This window comes from Phascolarctos cinereus, unplaced genomic scaffold (assembly GCF_003287225.1).
Source record: "Phascolarctos cinereus isolate Bilbo 61053 unplaced genomic scaffold, phaCin_HiC Scaffold_726;HRSCAF=1367, whole genome shotgun sequence".
NCBI lineage: Eukaryota > Metazoa > Chordata > Mammalia > Diprotodontia > Phascolarctidae > Phascolarctos > Phascolarctos cinereus.
In genome coordinates, this window is record NW_027556098.1 from 234,970,748 (window position 1) to 234,988,515 (window position 17,768).

Below are 17,768 nucleotides of genomic sequence, written 5' to 3' on the forward strand. Positions count from 1 at the left end.
AAGCTAAGGAAATAATTCCTTGATCCTCCCAAAGACTGACAAACATCACAATATGGTAGTTATGATAGTCAGCTAGACGACTTTCCATTCCAGCATTGATTGTGTGAGAGATGATCTCTCAGAAGTGAAGCCTCCTCAAAGGGTCATTAGTTCTTGTTAACGGTTCTGGTATGGTTGCTTTTGAGTGGTACATGTGTATCAACACTAAGTAAAGACCCCTTAGAATACAAGACCCCCTCCCCTAGCCTTCTCCCTCCCCTACTCTTAGATAGTATTAGCAGAAATTCCTGAGCCGTAAGAGAATCCTGTCTATCTCATCCTCTAGCTAGTTATATGACCTTGGGTAAAAGGCTGCTGAAACTGTGACACCCTGAAAAGGGGAACATGCTAACATAATTTCTATACCTCTTTGTTCTCTCTGTTACTGGGGTAGTTTTTACACGAATAGATTGTACACCTGAGGCTCAGCCAATGAGCTGACAGGAAGGGGGTTAGGGTGGGTTGCTGCATGAGGGTCTATATAATCTTGCCTTAAACAAAGAGTACTCACACTCTTGGGGAAGCTTAGACAGCCCGGTGGTACCCTTTCTGAGAAAATCAATAAAGACATTTCTCCTTTTTGCAAACTTTTGTCAAGACTCTGGTTTTTAATTTGGGTAGGTGGTCTCTGTCCCACACAATTGATTACTTGGTTTTAGAAGAGGAATAAGGCTATTATGATAATGTCAAGGAAATATCTTCCAGTTAATTGAAATGTATTTCTTCCTGACTATATCTGTCTGAAAATTAGCTTGGATATTTTGAGTTTAAGCTCATGAATTTCACTTTTTCTAATTAAAAATGTTTCTACTTCTAGATAACTGTATTTACACAGGTTTTAGTTTATTTCCCAGCAATTTAAATATATGTAAGATATATGTATTTATATATGTATGTGTGTATATGAGAGTATGTATATGTATACATATAGGCATATGTACATGCATGCATATATACACATATATAATCCATCTATTTATACTCTAATTGCTGCCTGTGGCATCTTGGGCAAATCATTTTACTTCTCTGGCCCTAAGTTTCTTTATCTTTAAAATAAGGGGGTTGAACTAGATGATCTCTAGTTCTAAATCCATAATCCTATTAAAATTATACAATACGTAAATGAAAGGGGAAAAAATCTCAAGACAAAATTTTTGCCAACTGCCCTTTCTATCTCCCTCCCACTCCTACACTCCTCAACACTGCCTTGCATATTGTAAACATTTAATAAGTACTTATTGTTGCTCAAGAGATCATACATTCAGTGACTAAATGTACTAACAGATCTTAGAAATATTGAGACTAGTTACTCCTAGCTCCACAATAGATTCCATAATGATGGTGGCTGGTACACTCATTTCTTACAGAGCCCACTTTAGATAGCCCCCAGGGGAGAGATCACAAGATCATCAGTCTAGAAGAAGAAGGAACCTCAGAGAATCACCTACTCCAAACTCCTCCTTTTATAAATGAGAAAACTGAGGCCCAGAGAAGTTACTTGCCCCAAGTAGCAGCAAAGCCATCATTCAAACTCAGTTCCCCAAGTCTCTTACCACTACACCACTCAGTCTAAACCTGCTTTGTACCTTCCAGTGAGCTCACAACTGAGCTAATGAGAGATGTATGTCACATACATAGTTTCACACTTTCGGCCCTGAACAGTGATAAGATATTCCCCATTTCCCCATCCCCACCTAATACATGGAGTACTCTGGGAAATCTATAGTGTGCTCAGGTGTTTTACCTGTCTTCCCCTTTGCATACTGAGTATTACATAATTTTTAAAATTTTATTTGCCACACACATTAGATAAGCACAGTATGGTTATTTAAAAAACACTGCCGAGGTAAAATAACTTTTGAATCTCTTGAATTTTATATTAAAAAGGATAACAATGCTTCATTTCCTTAAAATTGCATTTTACCTCTTCCCTTTACTCATTGTGGAAAACTCCCTCAGACAAAAGCGTAACTACTTTCTCTCTGTTCATTTTTAAATAGAGTGTTTTGTGTATTTTGGAAGAAGCTCCCAAGAAGGAAGAGATCATAGGACATCTCCTATATATGCCTCCAGGGAGCATTCTTCTTCACCAACCCTTTTCTTACCAAAGGTTCACTCTCTCCGCACCCCTATATTCAGGAAGAATGGCCAGAGTTTACTAAGTACCACATTAATCCCTGAACACAGACCTATTACCCAAAGCTAGTCTGACATGAAGGCCTTGTGGGAAGCTCACACTTCACTAAGTATTTACAGAATTACACCCTGCTTTGAGAAAACCTGCACTGTGAGTTTCCTGGACCCTTCCCAACCACCTGCTCTTAACAAAGGATACTAGTCTATTCTATTTAACTAACCAAATTATCAATTAAAGTACTTGCCTCAGAGAAATAAGCCTAGTAGCCCCATGGACATTTGCCTCATGGCTGACTGATTTTTAACTCAGAAGAATTCATTCTGTCATGTCAGTGTTATCACTGGTGACATCACAAAGGCAGCAACACATTTCACTTATCTGATCTGATAAGTAGGGCCTATATAGTCAAGTGCGTGAAAATGTTCCAGGCCTGTATTCTTATCAGGATAATGTAGACCCCTGAGTCCATTACCTTTGCCAATCTGATTTGTCTGACATCAAAGTTACTAATGGTATATCTCATAGGCTGTGTTAATGATTTTCCTCCCCCCTCCTCTCTACCTCTTAATCCAGGAAATTTAAAATACTGAACCAAATTTTGACTTCCCTAGGTTTTGAAGGGCTTTTATTTGTTATAACATTAGACTGCATGCTCCTTGAGGGCAGGGGTTGTCTTTTGCTTCTTTTAGTATCCCTAGCACTTAACACAGAGCCTGGAACATAGCAGATGCTGGACAAATGTTTGTTGATTGATTGACTATAAAGATATACTATAATTTCCAATTAATTTCTGTGAAATAACCTATTTAAAGTACTACCTCTTGTAACTCAAAGTTCTCACATAGGTCATCGTTTAATTAAAAACTAATATTACAGATGATACAAATGATAATCAGGCAGAAATTCTCTGAAATGTTTAAAATCCACCATGCTCTCCTTCCACAAGCCCTGACCTTCATCTTTCTTCCTCCTTCTCCAAAAAGGAAATAAATATTTTGGCTTTCAAATCCAACCCTGAATTGGATGTCAGTCTTGTCCATTGAGCTTCTCTAAGAAAGTGAAGAAAACCTTGGCAAAGCAGCAGCCTAGTGCCCCAGCATCAGGAAGTTAATAAAGAAACTTTGTCAGAAGTGATTTTTAAAACCACAGTAAGCATGAACCACACATTGCAGGCTACATGCAGGCATTGATACTCAATGCTAAGCAAAGTTCTCCCCCCTCTCCTGATTACACACCCTTCCTTAATCCTAAACATTATACTTTCAGTTAAAGTCATAGTAGAGTAGGGTACCCTGTAGATTATGCACATTGAAAATTTTGAATTTTTCAAGGAAAATCTTGCTCTACTCTTCTTACCTCAAGGCCCTTTCACTGATGTTATCACACAAGGAGACAGAGCAATAATTTTCCAGCAGTATCCACAATATCAAGCTATCTATAGAAAGGTCCCCAGGATCACAAAAGTGGATTATACGGAAGATACAGATATGTCACAAAATGGGCAGGTATGTATTGGTTAAGATCTGGATTGCTAAAGGGCATAATCACAATGATGAGGACACACAGATCCATTAAACTATAGGAGTATCATTACCTATTTATTCATCTAGCAAAGGACAGAATCGAGAAGGAAAAAAAAGGAAAATCAGAGAAATAGAAAATATATAGGGCTAGTATGCTTAAGGCTGCTCTTTCATATTAGACAGAGGGGATGTGCTCATAAACAGTGTGGAATGAATTACAGAGAAGAATGGAGCAGTGGGACAGAACACAGATACTGTACTGGTTTTAGAGGAACACTGAATTAAAAGTGAAAAGAGTCCTTCCTGTTCACCTCTGTCAGAAGTGTTTAACCAGCATCCATAGATAGAATTTAAGGAGTCCATGAATAGGAATAAGGAGGGGAAATTGCATCTTTATTTTTACTAACCTCTAACTGAAATTTAGCATTTCCTTTAGTTATTTAAAAAACATTATTCTGAGATTCACAGGCTACACCAGACACCCAAATGAACCCATAACACAGAAGGAAGGGGGAAAAAAAGGCTAAGAATCTTGCTCATTTAATGATGAAGGAACTAAGCCCCAAAGAGATTAAATAACCCCAAAACCACTCAAGTAGTGACTCAAATTCAAAAGTCTAAAATGGAAACTAATTATCTTTACCCCACCCCCAAACCCACCACTCTTCAAGAAAACTAAATGGTTCAGAGAATAGAGTGTTGGACTTGTGGTCTGGAAGACTCCAGTTCAAATTTCACCTCAAATGCTTACTAGCAGTGTGAGCCTAGGCAAGTCACTTAATCTCCTTAAGCCTCAGTTTCCTCATCTGTAAAATGGGTATAATAGCACCAACAATAAAAGGCTTTTGTGAATAAATTAAATAATATAGTGCTTACAAGCCTTAAAATGCTATATAAATGCTATTATTACTGCTACTATTATTATTAAATCACCCAGGTTTATAACCTGGGAGTCCATCCTTGACTCTTTACTCTCCCTCCTATCAATCAATTACGCAGAATTGTCAATTCCACTTCCTCAAAGTACCTATCATCTAATCCCTTCTCTCCAATAATAAGGCCACCACTCTAGTTCAGGTATTCATCACCTCTCACCTAGGCTATTACAATAGCTTCTTCTCTCCTTAAATAACCTCTAAACATGGGATCATTGGTATCATCATTTATTCTTTCCTCAGTCATTATATTTGTTATTTTTTTTGTGTTTCTAATGTTTAAAATGTTGCAAATCAAATATTCTGCTCACTTTTTTGTAAGAATGTCTACAAAGTATTTTTTTTTGAACATACCTTTTTTCATTGACAAGTTAAAGTTTTCAGGCTATGCCATTACGAGTTAAAGGTTGGGCTTCTTTACTTTTTAAAATCTATTATTCCACTCTTTCAAGAAGAATAATCCTGTGGTAATTGTGTAACATAATGGGCTCTTGCCTTTTCTCCCACCTCCCACCCCCAGGGTAGGGAAGCTACATCTCTCTCTCAGGGTACTAAGATATCCTGGTAAGTTTGTGGGTGTCACTTTTCTCTGCCCTCAGCTCAGGCCTCTACTGGTTGTGTTCTTCCTCCCCTGCTAATTGATTAGCACTGCAGTTTCATTTAACTACATAACATCAATTACCTTTATAAAGGGCTTTTTTTTACTTCAAAGATTTACCAAAAACAATGTACAAACATCCTCACCCAGGAAGAGGGTGATTATAGAATTGGGCTTATAATTTAGCATAATATGGCCAAATTCATGTTCAGATGCAGTATAGCTACCAAGTAAATACTTTTGCTGGCCTGGAGTCATAAAGATTACTTTGGGATGGGCAATAATCCTAGTTTGGCAACAACAGGCATCCTGGATTCTGACTCCTAGATTTTTGTGGCTCACTCTTCCAAGAAAGTAGACTACTCCCTGCACCTAGAACAGAAAAGAATGAAAAGGCTCCATTTCTGGTGGGCCATATGGCCCAAGGCCTTTCTCCATGCAGCATGGTTTCTGTCCAGATACCATCACACCGCTAAAGAGCAGCTGAAGACAATAAAGTAAAGAAACGTCCAAAGTTGATTCAGGCCAAGGTACAAACAGTTCCAACTATACACCTAATTGAAAAGGTTCCTCCCAACTATGATTAGTCAACCAAAATCAGTTATAGAATGTCTGGGTATGTTCCAAAATCTCCCCAATGAACTTCTCTGACATATCATGATTTTCCTGGAAGCCATTACTCCTGCATCCTTCACATGGAAAGATACCATCTGAATATGCTGATGCAGTCTACATATGTACCAGAACCCCATTACATTTGAATTTCTTTTCCTTTTATATTTCAAGGCCTTTCTCCTGACCACTTGCAAAATGTGTTGCTTGTAACTGAAATTGCTAAAGTTAACTACTATGTGTTTTCAAGTCTGAAGCATGAAGGAAGAGGTGGTTGTGAAGGTTATGTATGGAATCTATCAAATGTTGCTTTGTTGTCTACATTCAAAAGTTCTGGGTAGCTTTTTGGAATTATTTCCAGCTTTATAGTGTTCAGTATTGCATTTTAAACCATTTTTGGTCAATTTCTTCTGGGAAATTCTTAAGTAATTTCTGTCTATCCTGTCTCTAGATTCAATCTTTGGTGTGCACAGGGATATGAGTATATGTGCGTATGTATATGTATACGTTTTAATATTGTTGACTTTTTGCTTCTCTTCAGACAGACTTTCATCAAATTAATATTTTCATGTTCCAAAATAAGGCTTACTCAATCTCCTTTCACTGGGAGATACAGGATTCACCAGACTAGGTTCCTAACCTCATAACTTCTGAGGAGCAAAACTGGGCCCTGCTAGGTTTCTGTACTTTTTCCTTCAGGCCAAGCATAGCCTGGCATCCTGCCCACTTCTCCACCCCTAATTCCTCCCTTAGGTTCCTTACTTTCTTTCTCCGGACTAGACTGGATCAGTGTCTGTTGACTTTTTTTTTTTGCATGATAAAATGGGAGGGCAGAAAAAAAAGTTTCAGGCCAGTCAGAAGGCAACATGTTTTCTTTCACTCTTCCTCTTCATGTGGTAGGTGAGAGTGTCAGTGGCTAGTTGCAGTGAAGAGGGAGAGAGGACTCACAAGGTGACCTAAAAGTCTCCTCTGTGAGGGCAGGAGGCCTTAAATGAGCCCTACACACAAGTCAGGTATACCTCTGCCATAGACCAGTGGAGGGTGGTGAAGAATAGGTGCTGACCAAGTGCTTTTGTAATTAAGAGTTTTCTGGCATTAACTCATGAGGATTTTACCTTGCCAGGGTTCTGTCTCCTTTATCTCATGAATTCAACTGTAATCACTCTGCATCTGGAGAAGTACTTTTTCTTTTTTTCTTGGAAGGATGAAGAGCTAAATGTGTCTGGAGAAAGTGACTAATCCACCATCTTGCCAGTAATGTAACCTGGAAAGATAGTCTCCTAATTGGTCTCTCTGCATCCTGCCTCTTTCCTCTCTAATCCATTCACCACAAAGATTCCAAAATTAGGTAGCTAAAGTGCAGGTAAGACCATATCACTCTCCTTGCTCTGCAAGCTTCAACAATTCCTATGAATCTGAGGACAAAATACAAACTCTTCTTGGCATGTGAACACATTCACCATTTGACTCCAAGTAATCATCTCAAAACAATTATACATTACTCCTCTTCACACACTTCCAGCACAAGTGGCCTACTCATTCCTTCTCCAGCTCATTTTACAAATGAGGAAACTAAGGCAAACAGGGTTAAGTGACTTGCGCAGGGTCACACAAGTAGCAAATGTCTGAGGCCACACTGAACTCAGATCTTCCTGACTCCAGGCCAGGCACTCTATCCATTGAGCCACTTAGCCGCCCTTTGAATAGGCTATCTTCAATGTTTGGAATGCTCTGCCTTCTCATTTTCACCAACGAGGTAACCCCTGGCTCCCTTCAAGTGACAATTCCATCTAGAAGCCTTTCATTAGTCCCCCAGTTGTTGGTGCCTCACCTCAATCTCATCATTACATATTTATTTTCCAAAAAGCCTATACAAAGTAGAACAGAAGCTGGGAGGGAGGAGGGGGAAAGAATTTAGGCCCATCCTACTTTTGTATTTGAATCCACAACACCTAGCACAAAGTAGATGCTCAAACATGGCTTGTAGATTTTGAGTAACAAAGTCAGGATTTTTAACTCATTTTCTGACTCTAAATCTGATATACTTTTCACTAAATCAAGTCTTCAATTCTTTTTAAATTGTAAAGTTTCATTACTTTTAGAGATGCTGTAAGACTCAAGAAAAAAATCAGATATGCATATATTCCAACAAAATTAGTGCAAAATAGCGTTCCAAGACTAGAAATAAATTATTTTGGCTATACAAAACCACTGTTCCCCATTAGGGCTAAGTGTAATGGACTATAAGCTTATCAATGTCAGTCTTATCATTTGAACATACAAAATTTCCACCTAGAGAGGGTGGCATAGCAGAGTTAGAAAGACTAATAAATAAGGGGATACAGGTTCTATAATTAACTTGTTTTGTGGCCTTAGGTAAGTGATTTAACATCTCAGGCTTAGTCTCCCCCTCTTATAAAATGGGATAATAAACAGCCATGGATACCTCCTAGGTAAACTACCTAGGGTAGTGAGGAAAAAGCTTTGTAAAACTTTAAAGTGCTATATAAATGTTAAATATTAATATTAGCAAAAGAGGAAATTAAAAGGATTCAGAAATACAAAGTAGTATAATTAATAAGTAACATTCAAGAAACAGTTCTAAAAACTTCTCTGGTAAGGACTAGCTTTAAATAAGGTAGAAGGAAGCAATACAGGATAATTCCAAACCATCAGTCATCCAAAAATCAATTATGTTTGACTTTGGAATGCACTTTATTGATTTTTCATGCAGATTTGCCTCTCTAGCTACACTTTACTTAGGCTAATACTAGAGTCATTTTTTATTTCTTTTGCACACATTAACCAGCAACACAAGTGGGTGACAGAACGAAGTAAAAGGTGAGATGAGGGGAAGCCAGTTTAGGAGTTTCAAATGACTGTGCATGATCCATTCAGCAGATAACCTATGTTGATATATTCATGGATATGGGGCACAGATATAGATACAGCTATAACTGTCAAATATAGTTGTTTTTGTTGTTCAATCATTTCAGTTGAGCCTGACTCTTCATGACCCCATTTGAGGTTTTCTTGGTAAAGACCCTGGATGAGTTTGCCATTTCCTTCTCCAGCTCATTTTACAAATAAGGAAACTGAGGCAAACAGGGTTAAGTGACTTGCCCAGGGTCATACAGCTAGTAAGTGTCTGAGGCCAGATTTTAATTCAGGAATTTGAATCTTCCTGATTCCAAGCCCATGACTCCATCCATTTTGCCACCTAGCTGCCCAAGTATAATTGTAGCTATAAATAAAACAGTAGATAGATAAATAAGAGAGAAGGAAAAAATGATAAGTAAAGAGAAGGAAAAATTAAGAAAGAGGAAGAGAAAATGAGAGAGAGGTCTCAAACTGATCTCCAAATCCAAAAGACTATGCAGAAGCGTCAAATGCAAGGCCCATAGCCTCCTCTGAACCAGATTAAAATGTAATTGGACAATGGAGTCTGAATGCAGGTCAAAGCATACTTTCTTCACTTTTATTTGTTTTTTGTTTCTCGTGGGTTTTCCCTATGCTTCTAATTCTTCTTTTACAACACAACTAATGTGGAAATATGTTTAACAAGATTGTACATGTATAACCTATATCAGATTGCTTGCTATCTTGGCGGGGGAAAGGGAAGAGAGAAAGGGAGAAAAATTTGGAAATCAAAATTTTATAAAAATGAATGTTGAAAACTATTTTTACATGCAAGTGGGAAAAAATAAAATACTATTAGGAAAAAATGGGAAATGTTTAAACAAAATAAAAATATAATACAACAGAGATGTTAATTTGTGTTCACCACTGAGCCTATTTTTCAACTATACAGTTTTTAGGGCACACTATTTATTTCATGGTGAGTCTATATGTTTTAGAACAATTAGAATACATTTCAAATTGTGGTCCATTGGTAGTATTTAGGAAGATAAGGACAGACTTCCTCTATACCCCTTTGCTAACTGCTATTATCAAAACACAAACACACACACAGGAACACCTCAGTCTTCTTGTTTCCTTTAAAAGGTCAAGGATTGACAATCTATGACACATGTTCCAAAGTGGCAACAAGGAGTCACTGAAAACAGTGGAAATGTTAAAAAGAAGAGCTGGGGGGGGGGCAGCTACTTGGTGCAGCGGACAGAGCTCTAGCCTTGAAGTCAGGAGGACCTGAGTTCAAATCCAGCCTCAGACACTTGACACTTACTAGCTGTGTGACCCTGGGCAAGTCACTTAACCCCAACTGCCTCACTCCCCCTCAAAAAAAAAAGCCAGCAGAGAATAGGCAATGCTCTTTGCTGAGTTAAATAGGGAAACAACATTGCTACAGTGAAAAACACTTGGCTAGGAACTTATTGTGTGACCTTAGTCAATTCAACTCAATCTCAGTGCCTATGTTTCATCTCTAAAAGGAAAGGATTAGATTATATCAAGTTTCTTCACCTGTTTTGTGTCCTCGATTACTTTGGCAGTCTCTCAAAACCTATGAACCCCTTTTCAGAATAATTTTGTTGCCTATACTCATAATTGCAGGAAATTTCAGGTAAGGATAGTGAAATTAAAGATGTTCACAGACTCCCTGAAATCTATCCAAAGAGTCCCTATGGATCTGTGTCTGAAACTCTTTATCTACCCATGCTTTTTTATCCTTTAATACTCTTGTCCATGTACTCCCATTAATCCTCCAAAGAAGGTCCACTCACTAAGCTCAAGACTTTCTTCCAGATCTCTAGACGTTATGTGAAATCCAGTGGAACACAACAGCTATCTACTGGTTATCCCATGTTCTGACTACATGACTAGCCCACCTCTTCCAGTCATCTTTCTTCAATGACGTCCTTTAAGCCATTTCTCCTGCTGCAATTCCTCATTAGTAATGGATAAACAAGTAAACTAGATTTTTTTAAATGTGTGAGTAGGTTGGTTAAGGCACTTAAGAGTTAAAGCAAGCCCCAATTAAGATGCTTAAACACATTATAAACTTTATTTACTTTGCATGGAAAAATAGTTTAAGTGTGAGGACATCTAAATGTTAGTACTATATTCCTGATCCATAATCTGCTCTAATGTCCCCCATGCCTGGAATGTACTTCCTCCTCCCTCAGCTGTCCCTCAGAAAGTCCCTCTCTTCCTACAAGATGCAACTCAGGCACCGTCTTCTGCATGAAACCTTTCCTGATCCTCTTCACAGCTGCTAATGCCCTCTCACCCAAACTACTTTGTATTTGTTAATTTTGTATTTTGCTGTATATATTTTATATGGCATTGTTTCCCCTATTCGAATGTAAGTGCCTTGTGAGTAGAGGTTATTTCATTCTTTGTACTTATATACCCAGTATTTAACACAGGGCCTGGATCTTGTAGACATTTAATAAATACTTGTTGATTGACTGATTTGTGGCCTGCACATGACCTTGGGCTCATAAACACTATGTCCGTAGAGCACAACCAAGTCCTAGTAAAACAGAAAGGTTTATTTGTCTACCAAAGACTGGCCTAGCTATATTTGGTAAAGGCTGGTTAAGAGGACATGGATTTTTTTCATCAAAGCAATACATGAAGACCACTCTACTAAGGTATGGAGGAACTTTAACCTATGTACATAGAAGGAATATCTACAGTGATGAAATCACAGATCTCTCAACAAGTAACTTAACCACAAGTAAGAACTTCAGTCATGAGAAAAACCTGCCAATCCAGAAACTGTTACAAAGGACCAAAAAGAATTCATGAGTGTTCCCTGTCCCTTTCATCTCCCATCTCTGATAAGCCTACTTTAAAATTCAAATCACATGTATTTTTGACATAATTCATCATAAATTTTGGATTTTAAAAAGGAGCTAATTTCCCCTTCAAAGCGCTGACCTCTCCCATGACCCACTCCTCTACTCCATGAATCAACCTATCCCACTCCATATTGCTTTAGTTATCATCCCTTCCTCTCACTCCATCCCAATAGCCTATGGCTAAATAACAAACACTTAGAGATTAAAAAACCAATATTACAAAGCCATACTTACTCAATCAGTACCTGACTCTGTTACCGGGCCCAGTTTCCTTTTATGTGAAAACCTTCTCTTCTTTATCCCCAGCCCTTATACAGAAGTAGGTGTTTCCTTTCTTGTCTCTTCAACCTCTACATTTGACTGAGAGAGATTAACCAAGGAAGGACAGTGCATTTTCTTCTGGACTCAGAAGGCTGTCTTCAGCCCTACCAGGTATGATCATTGAGAAAGAAATTATGGCAGTTCAAAGATTACCTTCAGAAGAGCAACTGCCAGGCCATACGTGTTAGAATATCCTCAGGGTATGTGCTCTCCAAAAAGGAACTGAATGTAGAAGCATGGCTCAAAGGTCTAAGACATAAAAATTTAGGGCTCTCAGAGCTAGACATAAAGTTGTACTACCACTGTGCCAGAGTCTACGCTCAAAGAGTACAATCAAGAGAGCTGTCTGCCTATCTGTTTCAGACATGCATCAGCCCTCAGTGCAGCTGTGCACGTAAAGCTGCCAGCTCCCTGATTCTGAGTCATGATGAGCTGTCAAACAAAGCAAGAGGTGAGGCTTGGAGGGCAGGAATCATAAAATCCACCTGTATAGAAAATGAATGACTTGTGGGAAAAATGTTCATTAGTCATACAAAATGAGGGCGTGGCTTCTAATCACAGGAGAGTCTTCCACTTTAAAATTCAAGGAACATCAACCCTGACATAAACACCCGGGCCAAGGGGAAGAAAGGTGACTGACTGGTCCCAAAAGCATCTCCACCTGGGAGGTTGTCAAAAACCAAAAGAGTGAGAATCTGTAATTTTTTAATATTTTGATAACTATATTTTAATATAGGTGGTTTCCTTTGTAACTCTATGTATTTTATGCATTTAAAAACATTCAGAGAAGGGATCCACAGAGTTCGGCAGACCACCAAAGGGGTCTATGAAATAAAATAGGTTAAGAACTCCTGGACTAGATGATCAGTAAAGTGTTTTCAAATGCTAAGATTCTACTCTTCATTCCGGATGTCAGATAGCTATATGGAAATTACACCGGTACTGTTGAGGTTAGAGACGGAAGAGCTGGTTCAGGTGTGAAAGAATTCACTTACACCTTCTCTGTAGCTATTGGTGATAAGTTCAGGGTGGATCCCAAGGAGTGCTATCTGAAATGAGGAGGAAGAGATGTGCGGGTCCTAGTGTCCTGAAAGAATCCACTAAAACAATCTCCAAGTTAAAAAATGGCATTTATTAGGGTGATGCACCCAAGCGGGTCTGCTCCCCATGAGGCAGAGCCCTAATGGGCTCTACTCCATGTGGGAGGCAGATCACAGGCGAGAGGCCCTGCTCCACTAAGGTAGCAAAGCGGCCCCTGCTTTCCATAGGAGGTAAAGATGGTTAGCCAGGTCAAAGGTATGTTTTAAACACAATTTTATGCAATGGGGGGATGGGGACAAGAGAATGACAGAAGCAAGCATGGCTCCAAAATGCCTAGGATATCAGGTAGTTTGGAGGTGATAAGCAAAGAGAACAAGAAAGGGAAGGGGAAGAATTGTTCTGGAATCGAGGGTGCTTTGTGAAAGCACACAGATAAGTCCACAGTGGGGGCTTCAATGCATAGTCTTCTTCAATAACTTTTCTGGTTGGTCACAGCCTATATCTCATCTCCAATCTCATGTCCTGCTTGCTCCATCTGCCTCAAGCACTCTTTTCTACCTCATCAGTATGGCAGTGGAGGGCATGTCCAAACTAGTTCAATGTATTTTTCTCCCTAATCTCCTTATTTAATACTGGCACTAAGAAGACTCCAATCTAACACAGAGTAGTAACAATAGGTTCCTCCTTTTCGGTTCCTTTCCCACTCTTTGCCCTACCTATATTTCACATCAAAGAAGCCCAATCTTCAGAATATGCCAGAAGTTATGAGAGGTTTTAATGGGTTTTTGAAGGCAAAAGAGAAGTTAGCAAAAAGAGTACAGAGAAAAAAATTAGAAGAGCAAAGTATTTGCAGACTTGGCTTATTCAATTAAATTCAGCAAGCATTTATTAAGCCCTTGTAATCCAGGTAACATGCTAGACATGAGACAAAAAGACAAAGAAGTGAAAATCTTTGCCCTCAAGTTTCCCTCAAAAGAGCTCAAAATGAGGTGAGGCCAGCCCCCAAGACATATTTCTACAGTACAATCTTGAATAGGCTCTCCTGAGTTGTCCTGGTTCGTGCCACACTAAAACAAATAGTACAGATTTGCTCTCTAAAAAAAAAAATCAGACCAATCCTAGACAAGCTGTCCTAAATTCACCCCATGCTGGGCAAGTAGACTAGCTCCAAAAAAAAAAAAAAACCCAGATAAGCTCCCAAGATGAGTAAGGCACTCCCAAAAGGGTTTTGGCACTTAGAATCAATTGGAATTCTGTCTTCTCCTTGTCCAGTGAAGAAATTATCCTGAATAAGCTTCCAAGATACATAGGGCTCCCTAAAAAGACACTAGGGAATCATATTCCATACTTACTGATTAAAAAAAAAAAACAACCAATGATCCCAGATAAATTGTATAGGCAAAAGAATTTCACACAGGAGAGGTCTAACAACTTTAGGAAATCAAAAAAGGCCTTTTGAAAGAGTAGATCCTAGGGGCAGTTAGGTGGCATAGTGAATCTGGCCTTGGAATCAGGAGGATTTGAGTTCAAATCCAGCCTCAGACACTTAACACTTAGTAGTTGTTTTACTGTGGGCAAGCCACTTAACCCTGATCACCTCACCAAAAAGCAAAAAAAAAAAAAAGAGAGTAAGCCCGTGAACTAAATATTAAAGGGAGTTAAGGGTTTTAAGAGTTAGAAGTGTGGAGGGAAAATGTTCAGGGCATGGGCAAAGGACGGCCTTTGCAAATGGTATGCAGAGGAAACAACAAAATCAGTTTGGTTTGAATGCAGCAGATGTGAAGAAAGGTAAGGTAAAATCCCTTTGTAAATATAAGCTGGAGTCAAATAGTGAAGGGCTTTAAATGCCAAATAGAAGATTCTGTATTTGATCATAAAAGCAATATGGAATCACTAAAACTTTTCAAACAAGGAAGTGACATGATCAGCCTTGTGTTCTAACAATACCAGTTTGGCACAATGGAGGATGGATTAGAAAGACCACAGGCTGGGAAAACATTTGGAAAGCTATTTAAATAGTCTAAATGAAAGATGAGGAGGGACTGGAGATCAGGAGAAAGATGAGCTCTGGATCTATAGTTTAGAGAGTTATCATCTGCAGAGAGATGATAACTGAAACTCTGGGAACTAATGAGATCATCAAGAAGGAATACCAAGTCAGAAAAGAAAAGAGCCCAGGACAGAGCCCCAGGGTATACCCACACACAGGGATAGGAAATGGATAATTATCGTGCAAGGAAGAATGTTACTGTTTTGTTTCAGTCCTGTCTGAGTCCTCCTAACTCCATTTGGAGTTTTCTTGGCAAAGATACTGGAGCGGTTTGCCATTTCTTTCTCCACTCATTTTAAAGACAAGGAAACTGAGGTGAGCAGTGAAGTGACTCGCCCAGAGTCACACAGCTAGTAAATGTCTGTAGCCAGATTTGAACTCAGGAAGATGAGTCTTCTTGATTCCAACCCTAGTGCTCTATCCATTGCACCACAAAGGAGACTAGAAAAGAAATAAGAAGACAACTAGGGGAAAGGACCAGGAAAGAACAACATTACAAAACCCAGGGGGGGAAAAAGAATATCCAAAAGGAAGGAGAGATCGATACTGTCCATTTCTGCAGAGATCACACACATAAGATCACAAAAGAGAATTTTCTGCACAAAGGCATATAAAACAAAAGAGAATTTGGAGAGGGGAGGGAAGAATGAGAGAGGGTAGCATTTGCACTGCTTTATATAGAGAGCTGGGAGGGCACAGAACACACACAGAAATAGTAGTAGCCCACTTAAGCTATGTCCTGCCCTACACTCAGTTTGCCTGACTGGGAACTCAATGAGTCTTCATGGATGTGTGAAGAGAAAGTTGTGCATCTGTCAACAACAATAAAGGAATAGAGACAAAAACTAGTCAAAGGTCAGAACCAGAGAGCAAAAGAATGGGAGATCAACCAAGGCCTTGAGGGGCCAGAGATGAGGGCTTATCCACAACATTTAACAGTGTTTTATCAGAAGAAAATAGTCAATAGTCAACAAAAATTTATCAAGCATCTCTACTATGTACCAGGCACTATGCTAAGCACTGCAGATACAAAAAAGAGGCAAAAGACAGTTCCTGCCCTCAAGGAGCTCACAATCTAATTAAGACTAAATCAGGGGCCAAGTGAGAAGTACAGTGGTCCACAAAAAAGATGGCAGGCAGAGTATTAGGCGTAGTGCCTGGGACATACATAGTAGGAGCTTCATAAATGCTTACTGAAAATGACAGGGATTACAGGTTTGTCCTACTTTGGCTACGTACTGTCTTTGGCAGCCTTGGACATCACGCTTCGCTCAATTATCTGCAGAAGCCCAGGCCCCTTTATGCTAACTTACCCATTTTTGCCATGCCTTTTCAGCTCTTTGGATATGTTCCAAGTGCTCTTTGAAGGAGTGGAAAGGCTGAAGCAGAAATTACACAGAGAGAAAGAGTGTGCAACCAAGAGTGTAAAGGTAAATGAGAACTTCATGTCAACTCTGTTACCAGAGGTACGCGCCAATATTTCAAACTCAAGCCATGTCTACGTGCTGCAACAAGACCTTAGAACTTCAAAGTTAATAAAAGTCTGCCACAATTCACCTGCCTGATAAAGTAATAATAGGGCTGGGATCTAGAGGACTAGTTTTTTTTACTTGTTTGATATAAAGAGGATCACCAGAATATAAGACAAACTAGATTTTATATTCATGGATCTTGTCTACCTTGATCATATAATATAGAGGTGAACTCTCAATGTGGCCTGAACGAGATTAAAATGTAATTGGGAAATGTCTAACAAAATAAATAAAAATACAATACAGTATGAATAATAATAATTTGTGGTTTTCTAAGTGTGCTTAGCAGGGATCCATTTCTATTTGAAATAAATCTGACATAAGTGAGCTAAATGTACAACAAAATGAATGATTAACCGACATTTATATACTACTTTAATGTATGCAAAACCCTCACAAATATCTCATTTCAACCTCACAATAACCCACAGGGTATTATTATTCCCATTTTATACATCAGGGGGCTGAGGCTCAGAAAGATCCAACAACTTACCCATGACCACACAGCTATGTAAGTATCAGAGGCAGAAACTGAACACAGGTCTCTATGACTGCAAGTCCACAGATACACACTGCCTCCCAAAACATGTAAATAAATCACTACCTCCCACTAGGGCAAAATGGGATAGTGGGTAAAGTATTGGTCTCAAAACCAGAAAAACCTGAGGTACCACCTCTGACCCTGGTCAAGTCACTTAAGAGCTCTAATCAGTCATTTGGTGCTCTAGCCAGCTTCCTAAAGCCAGAAGTTGCAGAAAAGGTACCAATTTGCATTGGTAGAGAACCTTACCTAGAAGTTTCCAGTACCAATGAAATCACAAATTCAGTCTCTATCCCTGTCCTTCCCTACTCAACTACCAATAAGCTGCATGTATGTATGTATGTGTATATATATTACATATAGATATATACAGCATACATATATATGCACATACATATATATATGAATTATATCTGTCAAATAGTTAAATAAGCTAGACAAAGATTTTCAAACGACATCACACCAATTAGCCTTAGTTTTAAAGAATGACTATGACTATAACTAAAATTTATAACTTTTGAAAAGTTTTAATGAAATGTTTCTAATTCATAATACATCACTTTTCCTTAACAAAAATTCTATTAGAGGGGCAGCTAGGTGGCGCAGTGGATAGAGCACCAGCCCAGAAGTCAGGAAGACCTGAGTTCAAATCCAGCCTCAGACCAAATACTTGA

The 17,768-nt window shown here is 38.8% G+C and overlaps 1 protein-coding gene across 6 annotated transcripts in view; it reads right to left on the reverse strand.

The window, feature by feature from the left end:
* The window catches only part of GPD2 (glycerol-3-phosphate dehydrogenase 2), a 192,085-nt gene that overhangs the window by 151,100 nt on the left and 23,217 nt on the right, over window positions 1–17,768 (reverse strand). The window lies entirely within an intron of this gene.